General features: G+C 34.3%; 1 protein-coding gene across 5 annotated transcripts in view; it reads right to left on the reverse strand.

Annotated features, from left to right (window-relative positions):
• TRIQK (triple QxxK/R motif containing) overlaps positions 1-18,620 on the reverse strand; it is a 90,839-nt gene extending 72,219 nt beyond the window's left edge. The window contains exons 1-2 of one of the 5 annotated variants that reach the window (XM_061171801.1): positions 18,503-18,620; positions 1,578-1,737 (exon numbers count right to left, since the gene is read on the reverse strand). The gene's annotated coding sequence lies outside the window, so the exon portion shown is untranslated. Of the gene's footprint in view, positions 1-1,577; positions 1,738-18,297; positions 18,320-18,500 lie in introns of those variants that run through there. The other 4 variants (XM_061171800.1, XM_061171803.1, XM_061171802.1 and 1 more) reach the window with 4 other exon arrangements.
• Positions 18,621-27,638: the final 9,018 nt, after the last annotated feature.

Below are 27,638 nucleotides of genomic sequence, written 5' to 3' on the forward strand. Positions count from 1 at the left end.
GATAACCAACAAGGACCTACTGTATAGTGGAAGGGAACTCTGCTCAGTATTCTGTAATAACCTAAATGGGAAAAGAATTTGAAAAAGAATAGATGCATGTACATGTATAACTGAAGCACTTTGCTGTACACCTGAAACTAACACAACATTATTAATCAACTATGCTCCAATATAAAATAAAAATTAAAAAAAGAAAGATACTGAGCTTTGGGCTTCTTTGTTCTTACAGCAAAACCTAGGCTATTTGAGTGATTCAAAGGGTTACATTTTTCAGGAAGACTTTCATGAGCCCAACACAGTCTGATTAAATGTTGCTTCCTCAAGTAATGATAAAGTTCTGTTCATACTGCTGCAATTTCTACCTCTCTTCAAATTGTACTTCTGAGGGCAGGAACTGTGTATTTCATTTCTGTATCCTCACCAACTAGTACTGCTCATGGTAAGTCCTTAAAAAATATTTGCTAAATTAAGCATGCATTCATTCACTCATCAAAGGCCAGGGACTACTCTGGTTGCTAGAATAAAACCAGAGCAAACAAAAACCCTTGCCCTCATAGGAATAACTAATATTCTTGCAAATGATAATGACAGTAAGCAAGACAAATAAGTATAAAATACATAGTTTATTAGATAAGATAAATGCTAAGTAGAAAACACAGAGCAGGAATATTTTGGATGGTGACCATGTAAGACCTCATTTAGAAAGTGACCTTTTAATAACAACCCAAAAGAAAGTAAATAAATTGGTCATGCAGATATCAGGGAGAAAGCAATTCAGTAGAGAAAATAATGGAAAAACCCTGAGATGGGAACACGCCTGGCATGTTCAAATAACAACAAGGGAGACAGTATGGGTGAGCAAGTGAGTAGTTAGGGATGAGATTAGAGAGGTAACAAGGAGCCAGGTCTTTCAGAGACATACAGGCCAGTTTCAAAGCTTTAGCTTTTATTTTGAGTGAAATGGGGAGCTATTGAAGAGTTCTAATTAGAATGAGGGGTGGAAGAAGAGAGTAGAAGATAGGGTCACAGATATAATGGGGCCTATTTTCTTCCGTTTTATAACATATTTCCTCTCTCCACAAAACATGTGAGACATAGATGTACCAATTAATCAAGAAAGATTTAAAATAATGTTGAATAATAGATATTTTATGATGATCTTAATTTGTTCATTACTTACTATGCAGGAACATTGTTTTTAACCAATATATAATTATCAACATATAGTTATGTATCAAAGTATCATAGTTTATCAAACATCAAGAGAGATCAAATATTTAATGTGGCAACAAATTCTCATAGACAATTAATAATACTAAACGATTTAACAAATTAATCAGATAAAAATTTATAGTTTTATGGATCTTGCTTCATTTTCTTGGATTTACCCAAAATCATAAAATAAATCCAAGTAAAAACACTTCCCCATTGTAATCCTGCCTCCCATAAAAAAGAACTAATTCCAAACTCAAGTTCATTGCCAAAAACAAACAAACCAAAACAAGAAAAACAAAGTGAAAGAAAACAAACCACAAGTCAAAACACCTTTTGCCAAATGTTAAATCAAATAAACACACCTTGTGTTGTGTCCTTGAGGCTGCCAAGTCTTAACTCTGGAGAGATGTCAAGGGGTAAAATGTTTCCAAAGGCAAGATCTTTACTGAGGAAGCTGTGCTCGCATTCCTGGCAAATTCAACTCCAGATACCAATAATAATACTCTTGGTTGCTTTTTCTTACTGGAATTCAAAATAGAGTATATGGAAATATTAAATGGATTATCTCCAGTTCCTTAATGTCCACAAAATAAAATCACTGTGGTAGCATTTTCCAAGTTGTGGTTTGTGGTTTGCTAACTCTGTTATATGTTCATTCAAATTAAGTTTCTATGGCCATGTATACTTGAGAAACATTGCATACTATTCCCCCTTTACACAAGGCACACTTTCATAAAAAAGCTCTGAGAAGTCCTGTAATAGAAAAGCCTATTCAAATTTACTTGACCCAATGTGTCCCAAATTTATTTAAGTAAAGACCTCCTTCCACTGTAAAAAACAGTAACATTATTTCTGCAGATCACACTTGAAGAATGGTTCATTGTATAGTGATTATCTGAAAAGCAGTAAGAGATGTTTCCACTATATTTCAGACTTAAATATGAATGTAGAGACTAATTTGAATTTATTTTCTGTTATTGCAATTTGTAGAGTTGACCTATAAATATATTTATTCAACCATAATTGTTAAGTACATGTTACTTTCTAAACCAAATGCCAATTAAAAAGCAACAAGGAAAACATTCAAATAATGTATGGTTTGTTCATTTTTGTTCAATGAATATTTATTAAATACTTATTATGTGCCAGGCACTGAACTTATCTCTAGCTTTATGCCACAATTGCTCTCACATAGATAAGAGTATCAAATTTAAGTGGTTCCAAACTGCTGTCTAACAATAATAATCAACACAAAATTTAACTCAAAGTATTTGAGAATACAAGTTTTACTAATTGTAATTATATCATTAAAAATAGCTTGCAGAGGTGGCCAAGATGGTGGAGTAGGAAGACCATGAACTCACCTGGAGTTCAATGGACACACCAAAATTACAACTACTTACAGAGCAATTCTCCATGAGAACAACATGAAGACTAGCATATAGGATTTTTCACAACTAAACATATAAAGAAGGGACCACAAGAAGATGAATAGGAGAGGCAGAGATGTGGTATAGTCAGAGCCCACTTCCTCAGGTTGTCAAACCGCAAATGAAAAGAATATCAAAATCTTAGAGTTCCTCCCCAAGGAATAAGAGGCCTGAGCCCCACACTAAGCTCCCTAGCCTAGGGGTCCTGCACCAGGAAGACAAATCCTCAGAATGTCTGGCTTTGAAAACCAGCAAGTCTTATGTTTGGGAGAGCCAGACAGCTATAGGAAACAAACTCTCTGCTCTCAAAGGGCATGTACAAAACTTCACATGTTCTGAATCCCAGCACAGAAGCAGTAGTCTGAGAGGAACCTGGGTCAGACCCACTTGCTGATCTTGGAGAGCCTCCCAGAGAGGCAGGAGGTAACTGGGACTCCCCATGGGGATAGAGAAGCTGGCAACAACCATTTCTGGGAGCTCATTCTACAGCAATACCACCATCATTGTCAATCCCCATTTTGGAATCCTCCCTCAAGCCATCAGTGGGATAGCAACAGACTCATGCCTCCCTGGACTGTGTGGACAGCCGCCCGGAGACTTGGCCATGCTCACTAGCAGGCCAGTGCCAGCTCAGTGCCCACCTGGACCATGCAAACAGCCATGCTAGGACTCAGTCCCACACACCAGCAGGCGAGCGGCAGTCCTATTTCCCTCAGGCTGTACAACCAACTGCATGGGGAGCTCATGCCATCCCCTAGCAGGCCTGCAGCTACCACACAACACGTGGCTTCGCAGCCAACCGGGTTGGGGCCAGCCTCACCTACCAGCACGACCATGGTAGTCAGCCCTGCCACAACAGAGGGCACAAGCAGCCCATGTATGGGACACCCCTAGGACATATAGTTCTGGTGACCAGAGGGGAACATGCTGCTGGGCTACATAGGATATCTCTTACATAAGGCCACTTCTCCAAGAAGAAGAAACATAACTGACTGATCTAACATGTAGAAATAAACACAGAGAACTGGGAAAAATGAGGCAACAGAGAAATATGTCCCAAATGAAGGAACAAGTCGAATCTCAGAAAAAGACCTAAACAAAGGGGAGATAAGTAATCTACCCAATAAAGAGTTCAAGGTAATGATTATGAAGATGCTCACCAAATGCAGGAGGAGAATGGATGAACAGAGTGAGAAGTTCAACAAAGAGCTAGAAAATATAAAGAAGAAACAAAGAGAGCAAAGATTACAATAACTACAATAAAAAAAATTTACTAGAAGATATCAATAGTAGATTAGATACAGAGGAACAGACCAGCAAACTGGAAGATAGACTACTGGAAATTACCCAAGCTGAACAGAAAAAAAAAAAAGAATTTTTAAAAATTAGGATAGTCTAACAGATCTCTTGGGCAACATCAAGCAAACTGACATTCACATTATAGGAGTCACAGAATAAAGAGAAGAAAGAGCAGATAACTTATTTAAAGAAATAATAGTTGAAAAGTCCCTAACTTGGGAAAGGAAGCAGACGTCCAAGTCCAGGAAGCACAGAGATTCCAAAACAAGATGAACACAAGAAGGTTCATGCCAAGACACTTTATAAATAAAATAGCAAAAATTAATGATAACAGAGGATATTAAAAGCAGCAAGTTAAAAGCAACAAGTTATGTATAAGGGAACTCCCATAAGGCTATTAAAAGCAGCAAGTTATGTATAAGGGAACTCCCATAAGGCTATCAGCTGACTTTTAGCAGAAACTCTGAAGGCGAGAAGGTAGTGGCACAATATATTTAAAATGATGAAAGGGAAAAACCTACAACCAAAAATACTCTACCTGGCATGGCTTTCATTCGGATTTCATAGAGAGATCAAAAGTTTTACAGACAAGCAAAAGCTAAAAGACTTCAGCACCACCAAACCAGGTCTAAAAGATATATTAAAGTGACTCCTTTAATAAGAAAAGAAAAGGCCACAACTATAAATATGAAACTTATGAAAGGAAAAAAAATTTCACTGATAAAGGCAAACATACAGTAAATCAACCACTTATAAAGTAGGAAGATTAAAAGACAAAAGTAGTAAAATCATCTATATCCACAATAAATAGTTAAGGGACACAAAAACAAAAATATAATATCAAAAACATTAAACGTGGTGGTGGGGGAGTAAAAATATAAGGCGGTTAGAATGCCTCCAAACTTAAGAGATCATCAACTTAAAATAATCACACACATACACACACATACACAATACATATGTGTATATATATGTATATAGGTTGTTACATATGAACCACAGGGTAACCACAAATCAAAAACCTAAAATAGATACAGACACAAAAAAAGAGAAAGGAATCTAAACATAACACTAAGATAGCCATCAAATCAAAAGGGAAGCAAAAGAAGGAGAAAAAAAAAAAAAAAACTACAGAAACAACCCAAAAACAATTAACAAAATGACAATAAGTACACGCATATCAAGAATTACTTTAAATTTAAATGGACTTAATGCTCCAATCAAAAGACATAGAGTGGCTGAATGGATTAAAAAATTAAGATTCATACATATGCTTTCTACAAGAGTTATTACAGTTCTAAAGACACACACAGACTGAAAGTAAGGAAATGAAAAAAAGTACTCTATGAAAATTGAAACAAAAAAGACTGGGTTAGCACTGACAGACAAAATAGATTTTAAAACAAAAACTGTAATAAGAAACAAAGTATGACATGACATAATGATAATGGGATCAACCCAACAAGAAGATATAACAATTGTAAATATAAATGCACCCAATATGGGAGCACCTAAATAAATAAAGCAAATATTAACCACTATGAAGGGTGAAACTGACAGTAATACAGTAGTAGAAGACTTTAACACCCCACTTATATCAAAGGACAGATCATTCAGACAGAAAATTAGTAAAAAAAACACTGGCCTTAAATGACACATTGGAGCAGATGAAATTAATAGATACATATAAAATATTCCATCCGCAAACAGCAGAATACACATTTTTTTTCAAGTGCACATGGGTCATTCTCCATAATAGATCACATGCTAGGCCACAAAATAAGTCTTCATAAATTTAAGAAGATTAAAATCATATCAAGCATCTTTTTCCATCAAAACACTATGAGACTAGAAATCAATTACAAGAAAAAAAAATACTACAGAAAACACAAACATGGTGGAAGCTAAACAATATGCTACTTAAACAACCAATGAGTAATAGAGGAAATCAAATGAGGTAAAAAAAATACTTGAAGACAAATGAAAATGGAAACACAGCAATCCAAAATCTGTGGGATGCAGAAAAAGTAGTTCTAAGATGGAAGTTGACAGTGATACAAGCCTACCTCAGGAAACAAAAAAAATCTGAAAGAAACAATCTGGTCTTGCACCTAAAGTGATAGAAAATAAAGAACTAACAAAATCCAAAGTTAGTAGAAGGAAAGAAATAACAAAGATCAGAGCAGACATAAATAAAACAGAGACTTAAAAAAAAAAAAAAAAAAAAGAGGGAGAGAGAGAAGCTCAATAAAACTAAGAGTTGGTTTTTTGAAAAGATAAACAAATGGATGAACCATTAGACAGACTCATCAAGGAAAACAGAGAGGGCCCAAATAAATAAAATGAAAAATGAAAAAGGAGATGTTACAACTGACACCACAGAAAGACAAAGGCTCATAAGAGATTACTACAACCAATTATGTGCCAACCTAGAAGAAAAGAATAAATTTCTAGAAATGTACAATCTCCCAAGACTTGATCAGGAAGAATTTAGAAAATATTGGGTTGGCCAAAAAGTTCGTTTGGGTTTTTCTGTAAGACGTATGGGAAAACATACATCTTTTTCTGTAAGGTGTAATGGAAAAACCCAAATGAACTTTTCGGCCAACCGAATATGAAGCGCCCAATTACAAGTAATGAAATTCAGTCATTAATAAATAAATTAATATTAATTTACTCAATCATTAATTAACAAATTCAATCAGTAATAAAAAAAAAATACTCTTAACAAAGTTCAGGCCCAGATGGCTTCATAGATGAATTCTACCAAATATTTAAAGAGTTAACATCAATCCTTCTCAAACTATTTGGAAAATTGAAGAGGAAGGAACACTTCCAAACTCATCTTACATGGCTAACATCACCCTGAATACCAAAACCAGAAAAAGAGACCACAAAAAAAGAAAATTATAGGCCAACACCACTGATAAACATATATGCCAAAATCCTCAACAAAATATTAACAAATCAAACAATACATTAAAAGAATCATACACCATGATCGAGTGGGATTTATCACAGTGACACAAGATGATTCAATACTCACAAATCAATCAATGTGATACATTACATTATCAAATTGAAAAAAAAATGATCATCTCAATAGATGTAGAAAAAGCTTTTGACAAAATTCAACATCTGTTTGTGATAAAAACTCTCGACAAAATGGGTATAGAGGGAATGTACCTCAACATAATAAAGGCCATGTATAACAAACCTATAGCCAACATTATACTCAATGGTGAAAAGCTGAAAGCATTTACTCTGAGATCAGGAACAAAATAAAGATGCCCACTCTTGCCACATTTATTCAACCTAGTATCAGAAGTCATAGCCACAGCAATGAGACAAGAAAAAGAAATAAAAGAAATCCAAATTGTAAAGGAGGAAGTAAAACTGTCCCTGTTTACAGATGACATGAATATACATATAAAAATATATATATACATATATATAAAATATGTATATACTATATAATTTATATACATATATAAATACATAGAAAATCCTAAAGACACCACCACAAAACTATTAGAACTCACCAATGAATTCAATAAAGTTAATATACAGAAACTGTTGCATAGCTATACACTAACAGTGAACTATCAAAAAGAGAAATTAAGAAAACAATCCCATTTATAATTGCATTCAACAGAATAAAATACCTAGAAATAAATCTAACCAAGGTGGTAAAAGTCCTGTACTCAGAAAACTCTACGACATTGATGAAAGAAATTGAAGCCACACAAAAAATTGAAAAATATACTGTGCTCATGGATTGAAATAATTAATATTGTTGAAATGACCATACTACTCAAGGCAATCAACAGAGTCAATGCAGTTCCTATCAAATCCCAAAGGATTCTTTACCAAACTAGAACAAACAATTCTAAAATTTGTATGGAAACACAAAAAGACCCAGAATAGTCAAAGCAATCTTGAGAAAGAAGAACAAACCTGGAGATATCACCCTCCCTGATTTCAAACTACACTACAAAGCTACAAAAGTATCAAAACAGTATGATACTGGCACAAAAAAAAGACACACAGATCAATGGAACAGAACAGAGTCCAGAAAGAAATGCACACTTATACGATCAATAAATCTATGACAAAGGAGGTAAGAATATGTAGTGGGGAAAAGACAGTCTCTTCAATAAATGGTGTTGGGGAAACTGGATAGCTACATGCAAAAGAATCAAGAGGGTATTATGCTAAGTTAAATAAATCAGGTGAAGAAAAAGACCAATACTGCATGATCTCACTTACATGTACAATCTAAGAAAACAAACAAACAAACAAAACAAAATGAAAAGAGACTCATAGATGCAAAGAACAAATGGGTGGCTACTAGAAGAGAGAGAGGTGGGGAGGTGGGTGAAATAGGTGAAGGGTATTAAGAGATACAAACTCCAGTTATACAATAAATAAGTTACAGCATAAGGAATACAGTCAATAATATTTTTGTATAGGGACAGATGGTTACTAGACTTATTGTAGTGATCATTTCATAATGTATGCAAATGTCAAATCACTATACAGTACACGTGAATCTAATATAATATTGTAGGTCAACTGTATTTCAATAAAAAGTAGCTTGCAATTTTTAGATTATTTGAAAATAATGATGATAATTCAGGTCAAGAGTCACAATATGAAAGCATAGTCTTTTTAAAAAAATGATGCTGCAAAAGAATAAAGTTGAACTCCTACTTCATACCATACACAAAAATTAACTCAAACCAAGTCATAGACCTAAATGCAAAGGCTGAAATTATAAAATGCTTGGAAGAAAACACAGAAGTAAAACTTAGTTTCTTAGAAAAACTTAGAAAAACTTAGAAAAATAGTTTCTTAGAAACAACATGAAAAGCACAAGTAACAAAATAAAAGATAGGTAAATTGGACTTCATCAGAATAAAACAACTTTTGTATTCCAAAAGATATGATCAAGAAAATGAAAAGACAACCCACAGAATGGGAGAAAATATTTGCAAATTTTATAACTGATAAGGGTCATATACAGAGAATATATGAAGAACGCTTACAACAGTAAAAATACAAATAACAATTTTAAAATGTGCAAGGGATTTGAATAGATATTTCCTCAAAGAATAAATACAAATTGCCAATAAGCACATGAAAAGATACCCAGTATCATCAGTTATTAGGGAAATTCAAATCAAAATCACAATTCAAATCATACCCACTAGGATGGCTATACCAAAAGACAGGTAATAAGAAGTGTTGCTGTGGATGTGGAGAAACTAGAACCTTCATACACTGTTTGTGGGAAAGCAAAATGGTGCAGCCATTTTGGAAAACAGTTTGGTTGTTCCTCAAAAAACTAAACAGAATGGCCATGTGACCCAGTAATTCCACTACCAGGTATATACGTGAGAGAAATGAAAATGTATGTTCACATTAAAATGTGTACACAAATGTAAATAGCAGCATTATCCTTATAGCCAGAAAGTGAAAACAATCCATGATAAATAGATAAACAAAATGTGGTATAACCATACGATTGAATATTATTTCAACATAAAAAGTAATGAAATATTGATACATGGTACAACATGGATGAACTTTGAAAACATTATGCTAAGTGAAAGAAGCCATTCACAAAAGTCCAATTAATGCATCATTCCTATTGTTCTCTTTATATTAAATGTTCAGAATGAGAAAATCTAGAGAGACAGAAAAAGTTTGATTAATGGTGAGGGTGAGAACAGAACAGATGGGGAGTGACTGATAGTGGGTACTTTCTGAGGTGATGAAAATATTCTAAAATTAGATAGTAGTCATTGCACAACTCTGTGAATATGCTAAAACCCACTGAATTGTACACTTTAAAATGATAAATTTTATGATTGTGAATCATATCTCAATGAAGCTGTTATTAAAATAAAAGAATCATAATAATATAGATCTGTAGTCCTTATCTAAAATGTTTGAGGGACTTCTCTGGTGATCCAGTGGTTAAGACTTCGCCTTCCAATGCAGGGGGTGAGGGTTCGATCCCTGGTCAGGGAGCTAAGATCCCACATGCCTCGCAGCCAAAAAACCAAAATGTAAAACAGAAGCAATATTGTAACAAATTCAATAAAGACTTTACGAATGGTCCAGATTTTTAAAAGAATTTTAAAGTCTTTTTAAAACACTTTAAAAATTCTTTTAAATTTTTTTTAAAAAAATTTTTTTAATTCTAAAAAATAAATAAATAATAAAATAAAAATTAAATAAAATAAAATGGGCGAGATGTGTTTTGGAGACTATAGAAAGGTAATATGTCCCATATCTACCATAATTACATGACACTCTTAGAGGAGTATGGGGGCAGCACATCAATACTTCATAGCAAAATCTTATCAATATTTACACTGACTAGAAAAATAAATACTGTATAAGTAGTACCTTGTCATTTCAAAGCTGGTTTGTCTCAAATGAGTTTGTGAAAACTTGGAAAAAAAATAATTTTTCAAAACTTTTGTGTTTTGAAAATGTGAATGGGTGTTGAAGCCTTATAATGATGATGATTAATATTAGTAATAATAATAATATCAGCAGTTTCCATTTACTGTGTTAAGCATGTCACATGCATTATCAGAAATTCTCATAATATTCCTGTGGGATAAGTACAATTAACCCCAACTGGGAAAACTAGGTTTTCTAATGATTAGGTGACTTTTCCAGGCATGCAGTTAACAAGGTAAGGGTAGAGATTTGAAATCAAATCTGACTAATCACAGAGCACACTCACTTTCCTCTACAAGGAAGAGAGTGTTCAGATCATTTATCTGAGATATAAACTTTACATCTGTAAAATGGAGAAAAGAAATTGGAGGATTGTTTATATATCCCCCTCAAAGGAAAAACTGTTATAAATATAACATAAATGGGTATATCCCAAGGCAACTTTTGCTTCATGAAGGTATAAGTCATAGAATTAAAGAATTTTAGGGAGTGCTGTACTTGAAAAATTTAAGAACCATTATTCTAAATACTAATCTGATCATGTTGCTCTACAGTTCAAAAATCTGAAATGGATCCTCATTGCCCACAAGATGAGACTGGCTTTGCATGACATATAATAGCCTTCTTGGCCTGGGCTAGCAGGTCTTATTGCCTCAACTCCAGCCACTTTTTTTTTCCAAATTCTGTTCCAGCTACTGAATTTTTTACATTTCCCAATCACATGACCCCACTGACAGCTTAGTGGCTTTACAAATCTTGTTCTCCATGTTACCTTAGCCCCAGCCTTAACCACCTTGAATTTACAAATATCCTTCAAAACTTTGTTTCAATGTCACTTCTTCTGAAATAATTCACCTATACTTGCCAAACAAATATTTGATTATTAAATGATTGACATACAACCTACTTATTTCTTCTTACAGTATTGCAGTATTAACTGATTTTCGTCTTTGGAAGTGATATTCTAAAATCTTTACATGAATTTTTTTCTAAAGCACAGAGATGAAAAAGAGAAAATTTGGATTATTAAATATAAAGAATAATAGATTCTTGGTTTTAACCCAAGTCCATATAAGACCAAAGAGTTGCTAGGGTAGGTAGAACATTGAAGGGCAATAACTGAGTAAATCTGGGTACCGTGAATTGAAAAGAAAGTTTCAGTCTTATACACTAAAGTCCATATATATAGTTTAGGTTAGGAGTTGCAAAGTTTTTCTGTAAAGGGCCAGATCATAAATATTTTAAGCTCTGCAGGTCAAGAGACAAAATCAAGTTATAACTCAATTTTGTCACTGTGATTTGTAGCGCTCTGAGAAGCAATGCAAAGCTATGAGAGCACCACATTTATATCTCTGTTGCAATTACTCAACACTGCTGTTTTAACACAAAAGCAGCTATAGACAATATGTAAACAAATGAGTGTAGCTGTGTTCCAATAAAACTTTATTTATAAACAATAAAGTTGGAATTTCATATAATTTTCACATTGCAAAATATCATTGTTTTGATTTTTTTCAACCATTTATAAACATAAAAACTATTCTTGGTTCATGGGTCCTACAAAAACAAGCCAGATGTGGGTGGGCTCCGGGTCATAGTTTGCTGAGCTATGGTTTATTTTTTAATCCATTCATACTCTTGAATTACCAGGTTTCATCTCTGGCATAAATAAATCAGAAAATCACAATGTTTTATTTAAATTTAGATTGCTGTTACTGAATTAATTTTTACATTATATATCTTCTCATGCAGTTTTTTTGTTACATTTGAATTTTTAACTAGACTTAACGTAATTATTAAAGCCACCTCTATATTCTAGGGCTCTGAGATATATCATCTGTTTTGTTCGTTTTTTAATATACCATCGCTTTCGTATTTATATTGTATCAGCTTCTTATAAATTATTGTCCTTTTTCCCCCCAAAGCAAAAAGTATGTAGTTTAGAGTTCTTTATATACTTAAGAGTGGTTTTCTGTTGCTGTGTGTGAACAAGACAGATTGCATGGAATTTTGTTTTAAACTTTAAAAATGTTGCTCTGTTGTCATTTGGTATTTAATACTACAGAAAAGAAGTCTGAGACCAGCTTAATTTTTGTTTCCTGATAATAATATGCTATTTTTTCTCTCTCTTTCTATACATATGAAAATTTTTTTTCCTTTATCATTATAATTTGAAAAAAATCTTGATATTGTGTCTCTGAGTTGTCACATCTTATATAAGAAATATCCTTTCTGCATACATTGGTAATTTTTTAGTTCATAAAACTTTTATTTCCTGTTATCCCTTTGTTTATTACTTTTTTTCAAATGTTCTGTTCTCTTGTTTAGGAACAATTATCTATTTTCTAGTCTCTCCTTCAGAAATTCCAAATGTTCATATAATGGACTTCATTCATCTTTCTCTCTTTTCATGCATTCAGTATTTCAGCTAGGACATTTTTTCAAGTCTATTCTCCACACATTAGATTTTCTACCATAACATCAGTTCTGCTCTTTACTGCCTCAAATATGAACTTTTAATACGTTATTGTGATAGGCAGAAATGTCCCTCCTCAAAGATGTCCAAGTCCTAATTCTTAGAACTTGTGAATATGTTACCTTACATTGCAAAAGGAACTTTGCAGATGTGATTAAATGAAGAACCTCCTGGATTATCCAGATGAGTCTTTAAATGTTGTTAAGTTTTCCTAGTTGTGGTCATAATGTATTTGACCACAGAAGAATAGTCAGAGAGATGCAATGTTGCTGGCTTTGAAGATGGAGGAAGGGAGCCATAAACCAAAGAATGTGGGCAGCCTCCAGAAGCTGGAAAAGGCAAGGAAACAGTCTCTCCCAGAGCCCCCAGAAAGGAATGCATCCCTGCCAATACCTTAATTTCAGCCCAGTAAAACCTGTATCAGACTTTGAAATACAGAAATTATACAGCATGAATATAAAACTAATACAGTTCTCACATTTTTCAGTTTCTTTGTCCTCTTTGTATCTTATTCTCTTCCTAGTGTCACTTAATCATTGCTCTTTTTATATGAAGTTCTCCTATCCATAGAGGCTATGCATTCTTGCATGTGTTAGATATCAAAAAATTCCCTCAAATGTTCTTCCTTAGCTTAAAATTCTTCTCAGATTTTCACAGGTATGCCTATCAGTATTCTGCCAATTTCCTTTTCCTTGGTTTTGTGGGATTTTTTTGTTCCACTTTATTCATTTCAAATGCTAAATTTATCCAGAAAGTTCTGGCATTGAAAGAGCCTGTATAGATCATTTCTACATAGCCCAGTGTTTTCCAAATGTGTGCATGTGTGGAGCATGAGGGGGATGTTGAGAAAAGGAGAAGAGACAGAGAATAGACCTCTATGAACAGACAAAATGATATCAGGAACTGGGATATTCTTTTTAAAATTATACCTAAAAAATATCTAATACACTCCTGCCCAGAAAGATTCAGTGCTATAAACTGCTATAAGTGAATCACTGTGAATAATGAGAATTTTCATAATACTCAAGCATATTCTTCAGAAAAAAACTAGAAGAAAACCATAAATCTTCAACTCTTTCTATTCACAAATAAGGAACTTGATGCCTGGAGACATTATAAAACCCAACAAATGATGTATCTACTGCTGGAGCCAAGTCTAAAACTTTCAGTCCAGTGCACCTTCTAGCTGGTGTAGGTTATAAACTGTAATCTACAATTAGGATTTTGTCACAGGTATCCATATAATTTCTTATTCTATATCTTGCAATATTTGAATATTTTAAAATTCAAAGTATGTAAACAATGCTTTTTGTATTAAACTATCTTCCCTTCGTCTTCCCCAAGATTTTAAGTTGTTCAATCTAATTGGTCTGCTGTTTTTGCAACTTTGTCCTACATAATACTACTATAGAAGAACTAAGCTACTTTATTCCTGCTTCATTCTCCATGTTCAATGGCTTGAAAACCATGAAATTGAAAAGATCCTCTCATTTACAGAACTGTCTCCACCTTCTGATTCAACACAACAGAGTTTGTTAAACCACTGAGTACAGAGTATTTATCTCTCTATCGTTGTTAACATTTCAAAACTAAAAAGTAAGCTAAGAAGTCATCTTTTCTTTTTGATGAAAATATATACTTACTCACTCTATTGTTGCAAAGATACTTAACACTTGTACCATATAAGAAAGAATTAAATGTACATCATAGGGGTGAAAAAAATTTAGCTCTAGGAGTCTATGATTCTTATATGTTCAGTAAGGATATATTCAGTCTTAAGGATATTAAATATGATGAACTATGTATTGCTATTTTCCATTAATGTAATTTTAGTCATTCTGAGAGAATACCAAAAAATAACTACATTCTAAGCACTGTTTTTATTAAGACCTTCAAATTTAGAGTCAAATCTATTGATATCAAAAACATGGTAGATACTCAATAGATGAATGGATAAAGAAGATGTGGTGTGTATATATACAATGGAATATTACTCAGCCATAAAAAGAATGAAATCTTTCCATTTGTGACAACATGAATGGGCCTAGAGGGTATTATGCTTAGTGAAATAAGTCAGACAGAGAAAGACAAATACTGTATATTACCACTTACATGTGGAGTCTAAAATATAAAACAAACAAATGAATATAATGAAACAGAAACAGAGTCACAGAGAACAAACTAGTGGTTACCAGTGGGGAGATTGGAAGAGGTAGGGGCATGATAGGGATAGAGGACTAAGTGGTATAAACTACTATGTATAAAATAAATATGCCACAAGAATATATTGTACAGCACAGGAAATATAGCTAATATTTTATAATAACATTAAATGGAGTATAATCTATAAAAATTTTGAATCACTCTGTTGTAAACCTAAGACTAATACAATATTGTAAGTCAACTACACTGCAATTAAAAAAAATAGAAAGAAAGAAAGAAAAAACATGGTACATATGAACAAAGACTAGGGGGAAATTTGGCCTAGTTTCATGTTTCTATATGGAGGAACTTCCACTATAGTCTAGAGATGATTTTGGCGTTGGAGTAGGGGAAGGAAAGCTTTCATTGAGCTGGAGGACCTCTACATTATACAATATTCAGCATCCTTAAATCTCAGGGTCCTAAAAGCCAGTAGCTTTTAAAGATATCGTAATAATTTAATAACACCTCCACGTATTTCAAATCGTCCAGAGGTACCATCCAGGATGAAAAACCAGAGCACTAGATTAACAGTCCTGGCCTCAGATCCCACTCTGTATTCACAGCCTCCCAACAGGGGAGTTACATGATCCATAGCTGAAATCCTTCGGTCCATATTATTCCAATGGGTAGAGATAACCTGCTATAAACCTGTAAACACTAGGGGTTTACCTTCTTTTTCTTCCCTCTCTGCCCTGGATCATACAGACCAGCAATTCTGAGTAAGTGCATCTGTTCTTTAAACTGAAATTTTCTCTCACTGGACTAAAGCCTAGGTTCCGAGAAAGGGAGTGGAGCTAAAAAGGGGAAGGAAGTTCTAGTACTCATTTTTGGTCTCCCACTGAAAGCACTATGTCCAATCAGCTCTGTAGTAATGAAGCAGATCTTGCCAACTCCACCTGTTTACAAATTCAAAAGAGCTATTATTTATTGAGGCCCTAAAACTTTAATTCCATTAGAATTCTCACTGCAATCAGTTCGTCTTTATTCTAGTTTCTCCACTAGAAATGAAGTGAGTTGAGTAAACAAAGGAATAAATACTAAACAGTTCGAATAAAATTATAAGTGCTAAAGAAACTATCAGTGCTCCTAAATACTCTTATGTTTATTACAAAAGCTATATATTTTTCCTTTTCATTGTTTTCTCTATCTAATGATAGTATCTACTACTGATGCCCACTTTTACTGATAAAGCTAGATAAAGGTACGTTAGCAAACAAAATATCTCTATTTCTAGCCTTCTATTTTAATACAGAAATCGGGAAAAGAGCCAAAGTGGAGTCAAACACAATATTTTTTAGACACGGGAAATTATAATGTTATAAAAGATCATTTATTTAAATTAAATAATTCTAGTAGCATACACTAAAAGTAATCAGCTTTTCTTTGTCCAAAATGGACTTTGATAGAAGAGAGAATTACAAAAATACAATTTAACATTTTCCCAATATTTGACAATAATTTCTCTTTTACTTGCTTAAATATAAGAATATTCTTTAAGAGGATGATCAAAGGGCATTTGGAATAAAATACAATTTACATGTTTTTGAAAGACAGCAACAGTTTATTGATCATTGGTAGCTCATGTTTGTTAAACACTAAAAAAAGAAAAGAAAAGAAAAGAAAAAGGATTCATTGAAGACCATGAACTAAGGTAAGCTACAGTGAGATGCATTGCGGAAGAAAGGAAAGAGACCCAATTCTGCTCCCAGCCAAGTAGTTTTGGATATAAATTACTCACTCTTTGGAGTGAGGTAAGGTGGGAGAGTAATTTCCTTAACCCTCAAGAAGTTGATCAAAAACAGATGTTCTTTATCCAAGGTCCACTTATGCTTGTAACTGTGTCTTTTTCTAAGGGGAGAGTCAATAGCTTCCCTTGGCTTCTTACAATGGTATATGACACCAAAAAGGTCACTCATCGTTGAATTAGAAAGTACTCTTTACCAATTCTTTCAGGCTATGAATATACTTGAAAAAAATCTAGTGATGTCAATGGAAAAAAAAAAAAATGTCATGCAAGACATTTCAGGTACTATCTAACAAGAACTAATACAGAATCGACAACAGAGATCATGGAGACAAAAAGATAGATTAAAAGTGTAATCAATAAGTTTACATCCTTGTAGATCATTACTTTAATAACACTTGCACAACCAATTATTCCTCCTTACTTTTTAGAAATAAAGGGCACATAAGTATCTCCACTTTCCAGATGAGAAAACAGTTATGAGGGTTACTACCTAAGGGCAAATATTTCCAAACTCTGCTAGATTCCTGACTTTTAGGCCAGTCTTCTTCCCAGTGGTAACAAGTAGTACAAGCTTCCTTCTTGGGGATTTATACAGTAAACCTAGCAGAAGGAAGTAAAAGCAGACTTTTAGCTCCTTTGTGTTTTCTCTCTGGAATGTTTGTTCTGCTGAATCATTTGGGGCCAGCTGATTGGGGCAAAGAAGAGATTTGAAATGGTTATCTATCGTTACCATCTCATAGTTAATCATTAAATATGGGACAGTGAAGCAAAAGAGGGCTTTATAGGCTTAGTACCACCCTTCTCCATAATAGGGTCCGAAAGGGAGATCATATATTAGGGCATGTCCAATAATGAATTGCCTCAACTTCCTGAGAAGCTCACTGAGCTCAAACAGCAACACCGATTAAAAAGAATTCCAGGTGGAAGAAATCAGATCTTCTATCTCCCTTTTCCTAGTCATCCACATGGACACCATGTGGGTTCAGGGATTCACCAAACACCAGGAAAAGACCCAATCCCGCCCCACCATCCTGGCAATAAAGCCACCTCAGGCTGCCTGAAGCCCTTCTCTGCACATGTTTTGGTCTGCAGATATTTGTTCATTTTAGAAGGGGAGGCGAGGAAAAATGTTGAGAGGGGTAACATGAGAGAGGGAAGCCTGAGCGGGAACTATAGACGCAGAGATCAGGACAGTGAAACGGACGCGAATTAACTGACAGCACACGGGAGCCAACCCCTACCCTAGCGGAAGGCCTTGGGAGGTGGGTGGGGTTACGGTTTCTAGGGCCCAGCAGCCAGCGCCAGACACGCTGGCAGGGCGGGAACCGCGCGTTCCTTAGCAACCACGGCGGCCACGCCCACCCACCGCCCGAATCCCGCGCCCGCCATCCCCACCCCCACCGCGATCTCCCTGCTCGCCGGGAAGGGTCCTCAAGTCATTACCGTACCTACTGGGTTTCCCGGGCTCTGGTTTCCTCCTCTTCCAGAGCCCCCCTCCGCCCAGCCCGCCCAAGTGCCGCTCCCAGGGGCGGATCGAACGTCTCCTAAACGCATTGGGGGCCCACTAAGGAGGTGCGCCTGCGTTCAGTCCCTGACCCCCAGCTTCCCGGGCAGGGCCTCCCCAATCCCCTCGCCCTCGCTGGACACACACACCTCAGCTCAGCCAACGCAAGGGCCAACAAACTATGTGTCCGGCTGGAAATGTTGCTGTCCACGCTCCTGTCACTCAGAGGAGGGGGCGGGACGAGCCTGCTGCACACCCCTACTCCCAGAGGGCGGTACGGAAAAGAGGCGGGGCTCGACGGAAAGGGGCGGGAGCAGCCTTAACTTGCGCTCCGATTGGTCATTCTCTCTCCCGCCTCTGCGCGGGTCCTGGAAGGAAATGCGCGGAACCTGTGGCGTTTCCTTTTGACGCAATTCCCAAGGTCTGATACCTGTCTCACAAAGTGACCGTGGAAACTGAAAATAAGGACTGCGACTTGTTTTTCAATATAAAGCACAGAAATACGTTCTTTTGATTATTGAACTTTTCTCATGTAACACACATACACACACACACACATCCCCATCCACACTCTCTGGGGGGGCATCCCTGGATGGAAGAATGAACTGTCTGAAAACAATGTTGTTTGCAGATTCAAGCTTTTAACAGATTAACCAGTTTAGGAAAGGTGATTCCTGAAACCTGACCAACAACTAAGATTTGGAGATATGTCCAGGTACCCAGTCTTCACACCTACAAAATTGGAATGAAATATTGTTATTAGTTATTATTTGCAAAGCATCTGACAATTGAATGATTTATACCTTATATAATCCTCACAACACCCATTGAAAGATGTTATTATCCACAGCTTAAGAACGAAGAAACTGAGGCTGTGAGTGACGTTTATTCAATCGTTCAACACATGAAAAAGTGCCTGCAGTCATTATTTTTATACTGTAGTAAATTGAACTAAAATTTATTTTAAAAAATTATGTGACTTCCAATTTAATTTTTCTCTTGCTGAAATATAAGTCACTTTTCTCTAGGACAGCCCATCAAATCTTTAAAAACAAACGAACAAACAAAAGAAAACCTTGAGAAAGGAAATAGCATACAAAAGAACTGGACAAGTATAAACAGACTAACTAGAAGATTCTCTGAAATCTCCCAAGATATCACGGCCAGGAATTGAATCTAAAAATGTAATTTTATTTTCTGTCCTTCTAAATCCTTTGTTGGTCTCCAGTTCCTCTTCCAGAAAAAAAGGTAGAGTTAAATGATATTATCTTAATACTCTTGACCAGATTTGCATGTGTGCAGCTTTAAAATAATAAAATCCTTTTTCGTTCTATATTATACCAATACCCATAAGTGTTTGTCTTGTCAGATAAGGTAGTAAGAAAGAAAATAAAAACAAACAAACAAAAACAATGTCTCTGGATAAGTGCTTTGAGATTCAATTAAAATGGCCGCTATACTATGATAAAATTATTAGAATAAAAGAAACACATTCCAATTGCAAATGCTTTTATTCTCTTGTCCTGCTGAATTTCCAAATTCTTCTGAAAGTTTGCTAGCTATGAATACCTCTGTACAAAAAATTTCTTCATTTGTATGACTCATGATCCCGATTGTTACTTTAATCTTTTAAAAATATTTGGTTTTACACTAAAAAGTGCTCTGATTGTATATTAATAAGTACATTATACAAATAAATACAGTAAGATTTAAATAAAAATGGTGAATTATTTATTTGAATCCTTTTTCAATTGCATATTCAAATAAGTACAGCAAATGTGTTTGAATATTCTCACATATATAAGAAATTATACATTTAAATAAAGGTATTATATGCATGTAAATGTGTAATCATTGAAATAAACACAGCTGTATATTCCCCATATGTATAACTCCAGATGTTTGAAGCATATATTCAAATTTCTGGAACTCTACACCTTGGTATCTATTTAAACATCTCGTAGAAAATAGTGTGTTACACATACACAGGAATAAATTTTCAAACTGTATCCCCAGTGAGGAAATAAAGTTAGAACTGTGAGTAATGAGTCTCTGCCAATGAATTTCTTATCTTGAACACATCCTTATGAGACAGCTTTTCCTTGCAAATTGTCTGCAAGTAGTTTACTGATCTATAAGGTGGGCACTAGCCAACTTACCTTCCATGAATATGGCTATTCTAAAGTAGTCTTGCAAGCATCTTTTAAAATAATTAAACTCCAAAAAATAATGTTTCAAATTAACTTTTAATACTTTAAACTTTTGGTGTGAGAGAGTCTCATGTTATCCAGACCTCAATTATTTATTTTTCAACTCATGCTTGTTCTCCAATACTTGGAACATGTATAATTTAAAATTCCCTCCTAGGCACAAATATGTATTAGAATAAATTATGAGGAATATACTAACCAAATACCAAATAAAATATATCTGGGGACATTGAACAAGAAATAAATGGCTTTACATAAAATTAAACATCCAGATATATGTTATGAATATGCTTATTTCTTTATTATATAGTGGCAGATATGTCATTTAGTTAAATTTGTGGTAAGTTGAATTGTAAACTAGAATCTAATAATTATATGTGCCATCATCTTTCGTCTAGATAAATGTGCATATAGATTGAAATTTGGGAGAATCATTTTGGATCAATTTGCAGAAATTATAATCCTGTCAAGATGTATGAAATTCATTGAATATATTAAAATAAGAAATATCATATCAAATTACTTAATCTTGTTAAGCAGTCTTTTGCCTTAGATTTTAAAAGTTGAATTATCCAAATTTGCTTTCTCAGTAGCTGGAATTGGCTACTTACTAGGTCAAACACACATATTATTATTTCTGTGGGATTGTCCTAGAACAACATCAGGGAGGTGTTTAGGGTGAATTTTGTTTAAAAATTTAAACGAATGATTTTTCATGTAAGTTCATTTAAAAACTCTGTGATCCTCTAAGTCTGTACTTGAAAGTCTTGGTTTTAATCTATTGTACTATATTTAAATCACTTAACAAAACCTGGAAAATGGGTATGTTTTCTTAAAGAAAGCCTTCCTTTTCAAAACTCAGAAAATTAATAAACTTTAAAAAATATTTTTATTGATTTCTATATTTGAAATTACAGTTATATAGCACATATATAGAATGAACTCCATGAAGAGAACTGACATGTTATTAAACACATATTTCAGTGTTTGTTTGCTTTTTGAATAATTGAATGCAATATTGTCTCTGAAATCTAGAAGAAAATTATGTCAAAAAATTCTTCAGATGATTAATAGTGAGCACATATATAGAGAATTATTTTATGTACACAGAAGAAATATGGACCATATATTACAAATATTTTGAGTATATAATTTCAAATGTAGAGTTGCCAGCTATTTCTTTAATCATCAAATGACATACATAAAAAGCATACCTTGTAGTGAGCTGAAAATGTTCACATTTACTTCTTTTTTTCTGCTTATTGAGCATTTAACCCAAAATGTCAATGACATATTTCACAAACATTTCTCAAATCAGGATGCAGCTCATAAATAATTCCCTGATAGCATTTTCTCCTTCTTAGTGGTACACATAGTATTGATAATATGCTCCCCTTGTGTATTACCTCCTCAGTTTCTCCAACTCAAATTCAAGTGTCCCCTTACCATGCTTCACTGGTTCCTTTGTTAATAGTCATTCATCAGTTTTTAGTATAATGTATACATAATTTACTTATATATTATGTAAATTGTTTATTATCTTTCTTCACCTCAGAATGTAAGTTGCTTGAGGGTAGAGATCTATTCTGTCAGTTTTATTAATTGACGTATCCCAGGTGCCTAACACCTAATAGGTACACAAGAAAAGTTTTAATTAAATTAATTGCTGTAATAGATTCGTTTTAATTCCTTATACTATTCTAACTCATGAATATGCCACAATTCCTATATCTATTGTCCTGTGATAGTGCTTTAGGGCTGTTTCTAGGTTTGTTCTATAACAAAAAGGGTGCTTATAAATATTTTTATATGATTTTCCTGGTGTAGATTCACAAGAGTTTCTCTTTGGTTTATAACCTGGAGTAAAATCACAGATTTGTAGAGCACGTGCACATTCTAAATGAAAATATAATATCAAAGTGTTTTTTCAAGGTGTTGTATTTTGCCCTCCTAACAGAAGTATTTCTGAGATTCAAATGTATTTCTTTTCAGAAAACCAAATTTTGTCTTTGTTAATTTTCTCTAATGTCTGTTTAATATTTCATTGATTTCTGCTCTTTGTTATTTCTTTTTTTCTATTTAATTTTCTTATTTTTCTATGTCTTTAAGGTGGAAACTAAAAAAAATTGATTTAAACTTTTATTCTTTAATAATATAAGCATTTAAAACTAGAAAATTACCTCTAAGAACTGCTTTAGTAATATCCCATAAATTTTGATATGTTGTGTTTTAACTAGAAGTCATTTGGAATTATTTTTAAATTTCCCTTTCTGTGAGTTTTTCTTTTATCACTGTTATTTGTTTAGAATTCTGTTGTTTAGTTTTCAAGTATTTGGGTGTCTTATAAATATCTTACTGTTACTGACTTTTAATTTCATTACCATTTGTTAGACAATATACTCTATAAGATTTCAAACTTTTGAAAATTATTGAGACTCATTTTATAGCCCAGCATATGGTTTATCTCAATGATCGCTCTCAAGAGAATGTGAGAATACACTAGAATACACACAGAATACACTAGAAAAGAATGTGTATTCTGCAACTGTTAGATGTAGTGTTCTACAATTCTAGGATTAATAGTATGCATACTTAAATAATTGCTAAGATTCATCAATATTATATCCATTAATATTACATATTTAGGAGGGATCCCGCTATGCTCTTCTTTCATACTACCCTCAGTTTTCTCCCCAACTCCAGCATTCCAGAGCTGGAGTTCACAGTTTCACATTTCACACACAATACTTCACACCTCCTGTTCATAAATGATACTTCACAAATGTAAAAACCTTGTAAGAGTGTAATTCTATTTTCACACTCCCACCCTATCTTTTGTATTATTTTTGTCATGTATGTTTCTTTTAAATGCATTGTAAAACCTCAACTTAAAATTTTTACTCTAATATTTACCATTTCTGGTGTTTTGTTCTTTCCTACATCTCCAATGGAACCAATTCCCTTCATATTGCAGAATTAGCAGCACCAAGTGTGTTGGTGATACTTTCTCTCAGCTTTACTTATCTGAAAAGGTCTTTCTTCCCTCTCTTTTTTGACGGTTATTTAGAATTCTGGATCTTCTTGCCTCCATGTTTCTGATGTGAGGTTTGCCATTATTTACCTAACTAGTCCTCTGTTGCAATCTATCTTTTTTTTTCCACCTCACACTGCTTTCCACATGTTACCTTTGGTTTTCAGCAGTGTGACTATCACATATCTAGGTGTGTAGGTGTGCTTCTCTTTGTATTTACCCTACTTTGATTTTGTTGAACTTCTTGGATTTATAAGCCAATACTTTATATCACTTGGAAAGCTTTGGATATATTTTTTTAAAATAATTTTTCTGGCCCATCATAAGTGTTCTTTCATGCTGGGATTCCAGTTATATGGTGATAATTGTGTCACCCTAAATCCCTGAGGCTCTGTTAGTTTCCAAGCTTTTATCCTCTGTTCTTCAGATGGATTCCCACTTCAACTGTCTTTATTCTGCCCTGAAGCTTATTCAGTAATTTTTAAAAGTCATTTACTGTAGAATTACTAAATTTCAATTTAAGTGTTATATTTCTATTTCACTGCTGAGATTCCTTAACTCTTCACTCATTATGGCCATATTTCCCGTTAAGTCCTTGAACATATTTATAATAGCTATTTTAAAAACTTCACCTTGAAATTAAACATTTCCACCTTCTCAACAACTGTTTCTATTGACTGCTTTTTTTCTTTGTGTTGGTCGTATTTTCCTGTTTCTTTGCATATATGGTAACCTTTCATTGTGTACTGGATGCTGTGGGTGATATGCTGTAAGGACACTGACTTCTGTTATATTCCTCTGAAAAGTGTTGTTGTTTTTTTTTCTTGCAATCAGTTCAATATATCCAATCAACTTGCATTTATGTAGGCTTGGCTCTATACTCTGTTACAGTGGATCAGTGAAAATTCCAAAATGTTTTCCAAGACCCTCTACATTGGCTATCTTCAAATTCCCTCCTGTTCTTGTCCAGGCTTGATTTTGAGCTTTGTTAGTATAGGTCTCCAGTAAGCCTTAGTGGTCATTGCACCTAAGCTATGGCCTTTCTGGTGTCTCAGTTTTATCCCTGAGTGTTTCTGAGGTTTCCTCACTCTACTTGGATGGGAATTTCATTTCCCATTTCTGACCAACCTCTAATATCTTTATTACTCTCTCAATCTCACAACAACTAGTCTTCAGTAAACCTTGTAAAGTTTTTCATTGTATATGCACAGCCTAATCCTTGAGTAAGGACTTATAGGGAACCCCAAAAGAGACTTTTGATTCCTGCCTTATATGCATATTTCTTCTTTCCTGCCTGCCTTGCAGATTGCAGCTAATTTGACAGCCCCAAATTCTGAAATCTGTCTCCACAGGCAAGTGGAACTGATGTGCTTTGCTTGTTTTCCAGCTTCGTAAGCTGTGATCAGGAAATTGACCTCAGACAGAGAGCTGCAGTGAACATGGGACTTTATATCATGTTTTTTCCTTCTCTCAGGGATGACAGCTATACGCTGACTCATGCCCAAGACCTGAAATGTTGCCTCACATATCTTGTCCAGTTATTTAAGTAGAAGGGCTACTCTGGTACTAACTACTCTGCCATGGTTTAAAGCAGAAGTCTACATTGACATTTGTATTTTAATTCTGTGTCTTGCAATTCTGCTAAACTTCTCTTTAAATTATCTGCATTATTTTTTTCTACGTAATTATGTCACCAGTAAATAATGACTATTTTATTTTTCTTTTTTAAATAATTTTTATGTCTTTTTCATGCTAAAATGTTGAATAGAAGTGATGATGGCAGGCATTCTTACATGTTCTGTATTCTCAAAGGGAAAGCTTTAAATATTTTATCCCTGAATATTTGTTGGCTGTAAATTTTTAAAAATTCTTTATTAGGTTAAGGAAGTTCCCTTTTATATCTAGATTTCAAAGACTTTTAAAAAAAAAATCACAAGTGGATGTTAGTTTTATCAAATCTTTTTCTGCACATTTTGAAATGATCATAAAGTTTTTCAAATTTTCCTATTGGTGTTATGAATTAAATTAATACTTTTCAATGTTGAATTTAACCCCAGTGGCTCCCCCACCATCCTATCAGGTACAGCTGAAGCCCTGACTGGTGGCCCAGGTGAACAGCTACCAGTACACAGGGCTTCAGTGGGTCATTGGACACCAGAAACTTTCTACATCTTTTGGCACCATGTTACATGGGATAACAAAACCAGGAGGGTGAAAACACTACCTCTGTACCTGTGCAAGGTATCAGGGAAGTGAACAGAAAAAGAGGCAATAAGGCCAATCCCACCAAGTGGAAGGCCAACCAGTGCTCAGCCCTTAACATAAACCAAGACTTTCACTCGATCTTTACTGAGTTCCAGGATGTATCACTCAGGGCCAGATTTATGGCATGAGAACCGTGCAGGCACACAGAACCTGCAGAAGGGCCCCTTGTTTGGTTAATGCTGTTCTATTGCCTTCATGAAATTCTTAATAATAATTTTATCTTTGAACTTGTCCTTCGTTAAGGAAGTTGAATTGGATACAGGAGTATGTGCATGAGCAGAGGAGATAAGCACAGTATGTTTGGCACCATTCCTGGGCATCCCATGTGCATACAGAGTTCTGGATGCCCCAGAGGCACAGAATTCTGGTGGATTCCAGATGTGTGGTAGTTCAGCAAGACTAAAAATACAAGACAGACAGACAGAAGACACTGCTTCTTCCTACAGAAGCTGAGGGGGAAACAAAAAAGTCTTTGGTTTTGGGGTTCTATTCTCCTTTGAATCTACCTCTACTGGGCTATTTCTAGCAAGCCTGACTCTTACAGACATCCACCCTCCATTGTATGTCCCCCTTCCCCAGTCAGCCCCAGTGAGCATGTAAGGAACTCCCACAAAGAAGGATACCTGGTGTATAAGATGTGTTACCCAGGTGGCCTGCTCCTATGGCCACCTCAGTTTCTGCTGGTAAGAAATGAGTGATAGCATATCATTTCACATACAGTAAAAGAGCCTTAAGACTGTGTACTTCCATTTATTCAGCCTTTGTGATACTGTTATCATGCATTTTATTTCTTCATTTGTTATGGCCTTGATAATATATGTTATTATTTTTCCTTTAACAATTTAATTTTCCTTCAGAAAGGTTTTAAAAATATGCAGAAGTTTTTTACATTCACCCACATATTTATCATTTGCAGTGTTCTTTATTTCTTTGTGTAGATGCATGTTTCTATCTGGTATTATTTTCTTTCTGCTTGAAGGACTTCCCTGAACATAACTTATGGTGCTAATGATGAATTATTTTACCTTTTGTATGCCTGAATAAGTCTCTATTTTGCCTTCATTTTTGAAAGATATTGTTGCTGAGTATAGAATTCCAGGTTGGCATTTTTCATTTCAGTATTTTAAACGTTACTCCACATTCTTCTGCCTTGCATTGATTGCAGAAAGAAGTTTTCTATCTGCAATCATCTTATATTTGTTTTTCTTTAAGTAATGATTCTTTTTTCTTTGGCTGTTTTTTTAAAATTTCCCTTTAGCAGTTACTTTAAGAAATTTGATTGTATGTCATGATATAGACTTCTTCATGTTTCTTCTGTTTGAAGTGTGTTGAGCTTCTTGGATTCTTGGTTTTATAATTTTCATCAGATTTGTAAAATTGTCAGTCACTATTGCTCCAAATATTTTTTCTATTTCCCTCTCTTCTGTCTCCTTCAAGTACTCCAGACACATACATTGGACTACTTGATCTGTTAGTATGTTTTAATATTTTTTTCTCTGTATATATAATTTTGGATAGTTTTTATTGTTTTAGGACAGTTTTATTGTTTATTGCTTTATATTTCAAGTTCATTTATATCTTCTGCTGTTAATCCCACCCAGTGTATATTTTTAACATCAGACTTTTTATGTAACTAGAAATTCAATTTGATACTTTTTTGATATCATTCATCACTTTTCTTAATATATTCATCCTTTCCTCTACCTTATTGCACATTTGGAAGATAATTATATTAACTGTTTTATTATCCTTGTCTACTAATTCTATCATCTGTCACTT

Source organism: Eubalaena glacialis, chromosome 17 (assembly GCF_028564815.1).
Source record: "Eubalaena glacialis isolate mEubGla1 chromosome 17, mEubGla1.1.hap2.+ XY, whole genome shotgun sequence".
Taxonomy (NCBI): domain Eukaryota; kingdom Metazoa; phylum Chordata; class Mammalia; order Artiodactyla; family Balaenidae; genus Eubalaena; species Eubalaena glacialis.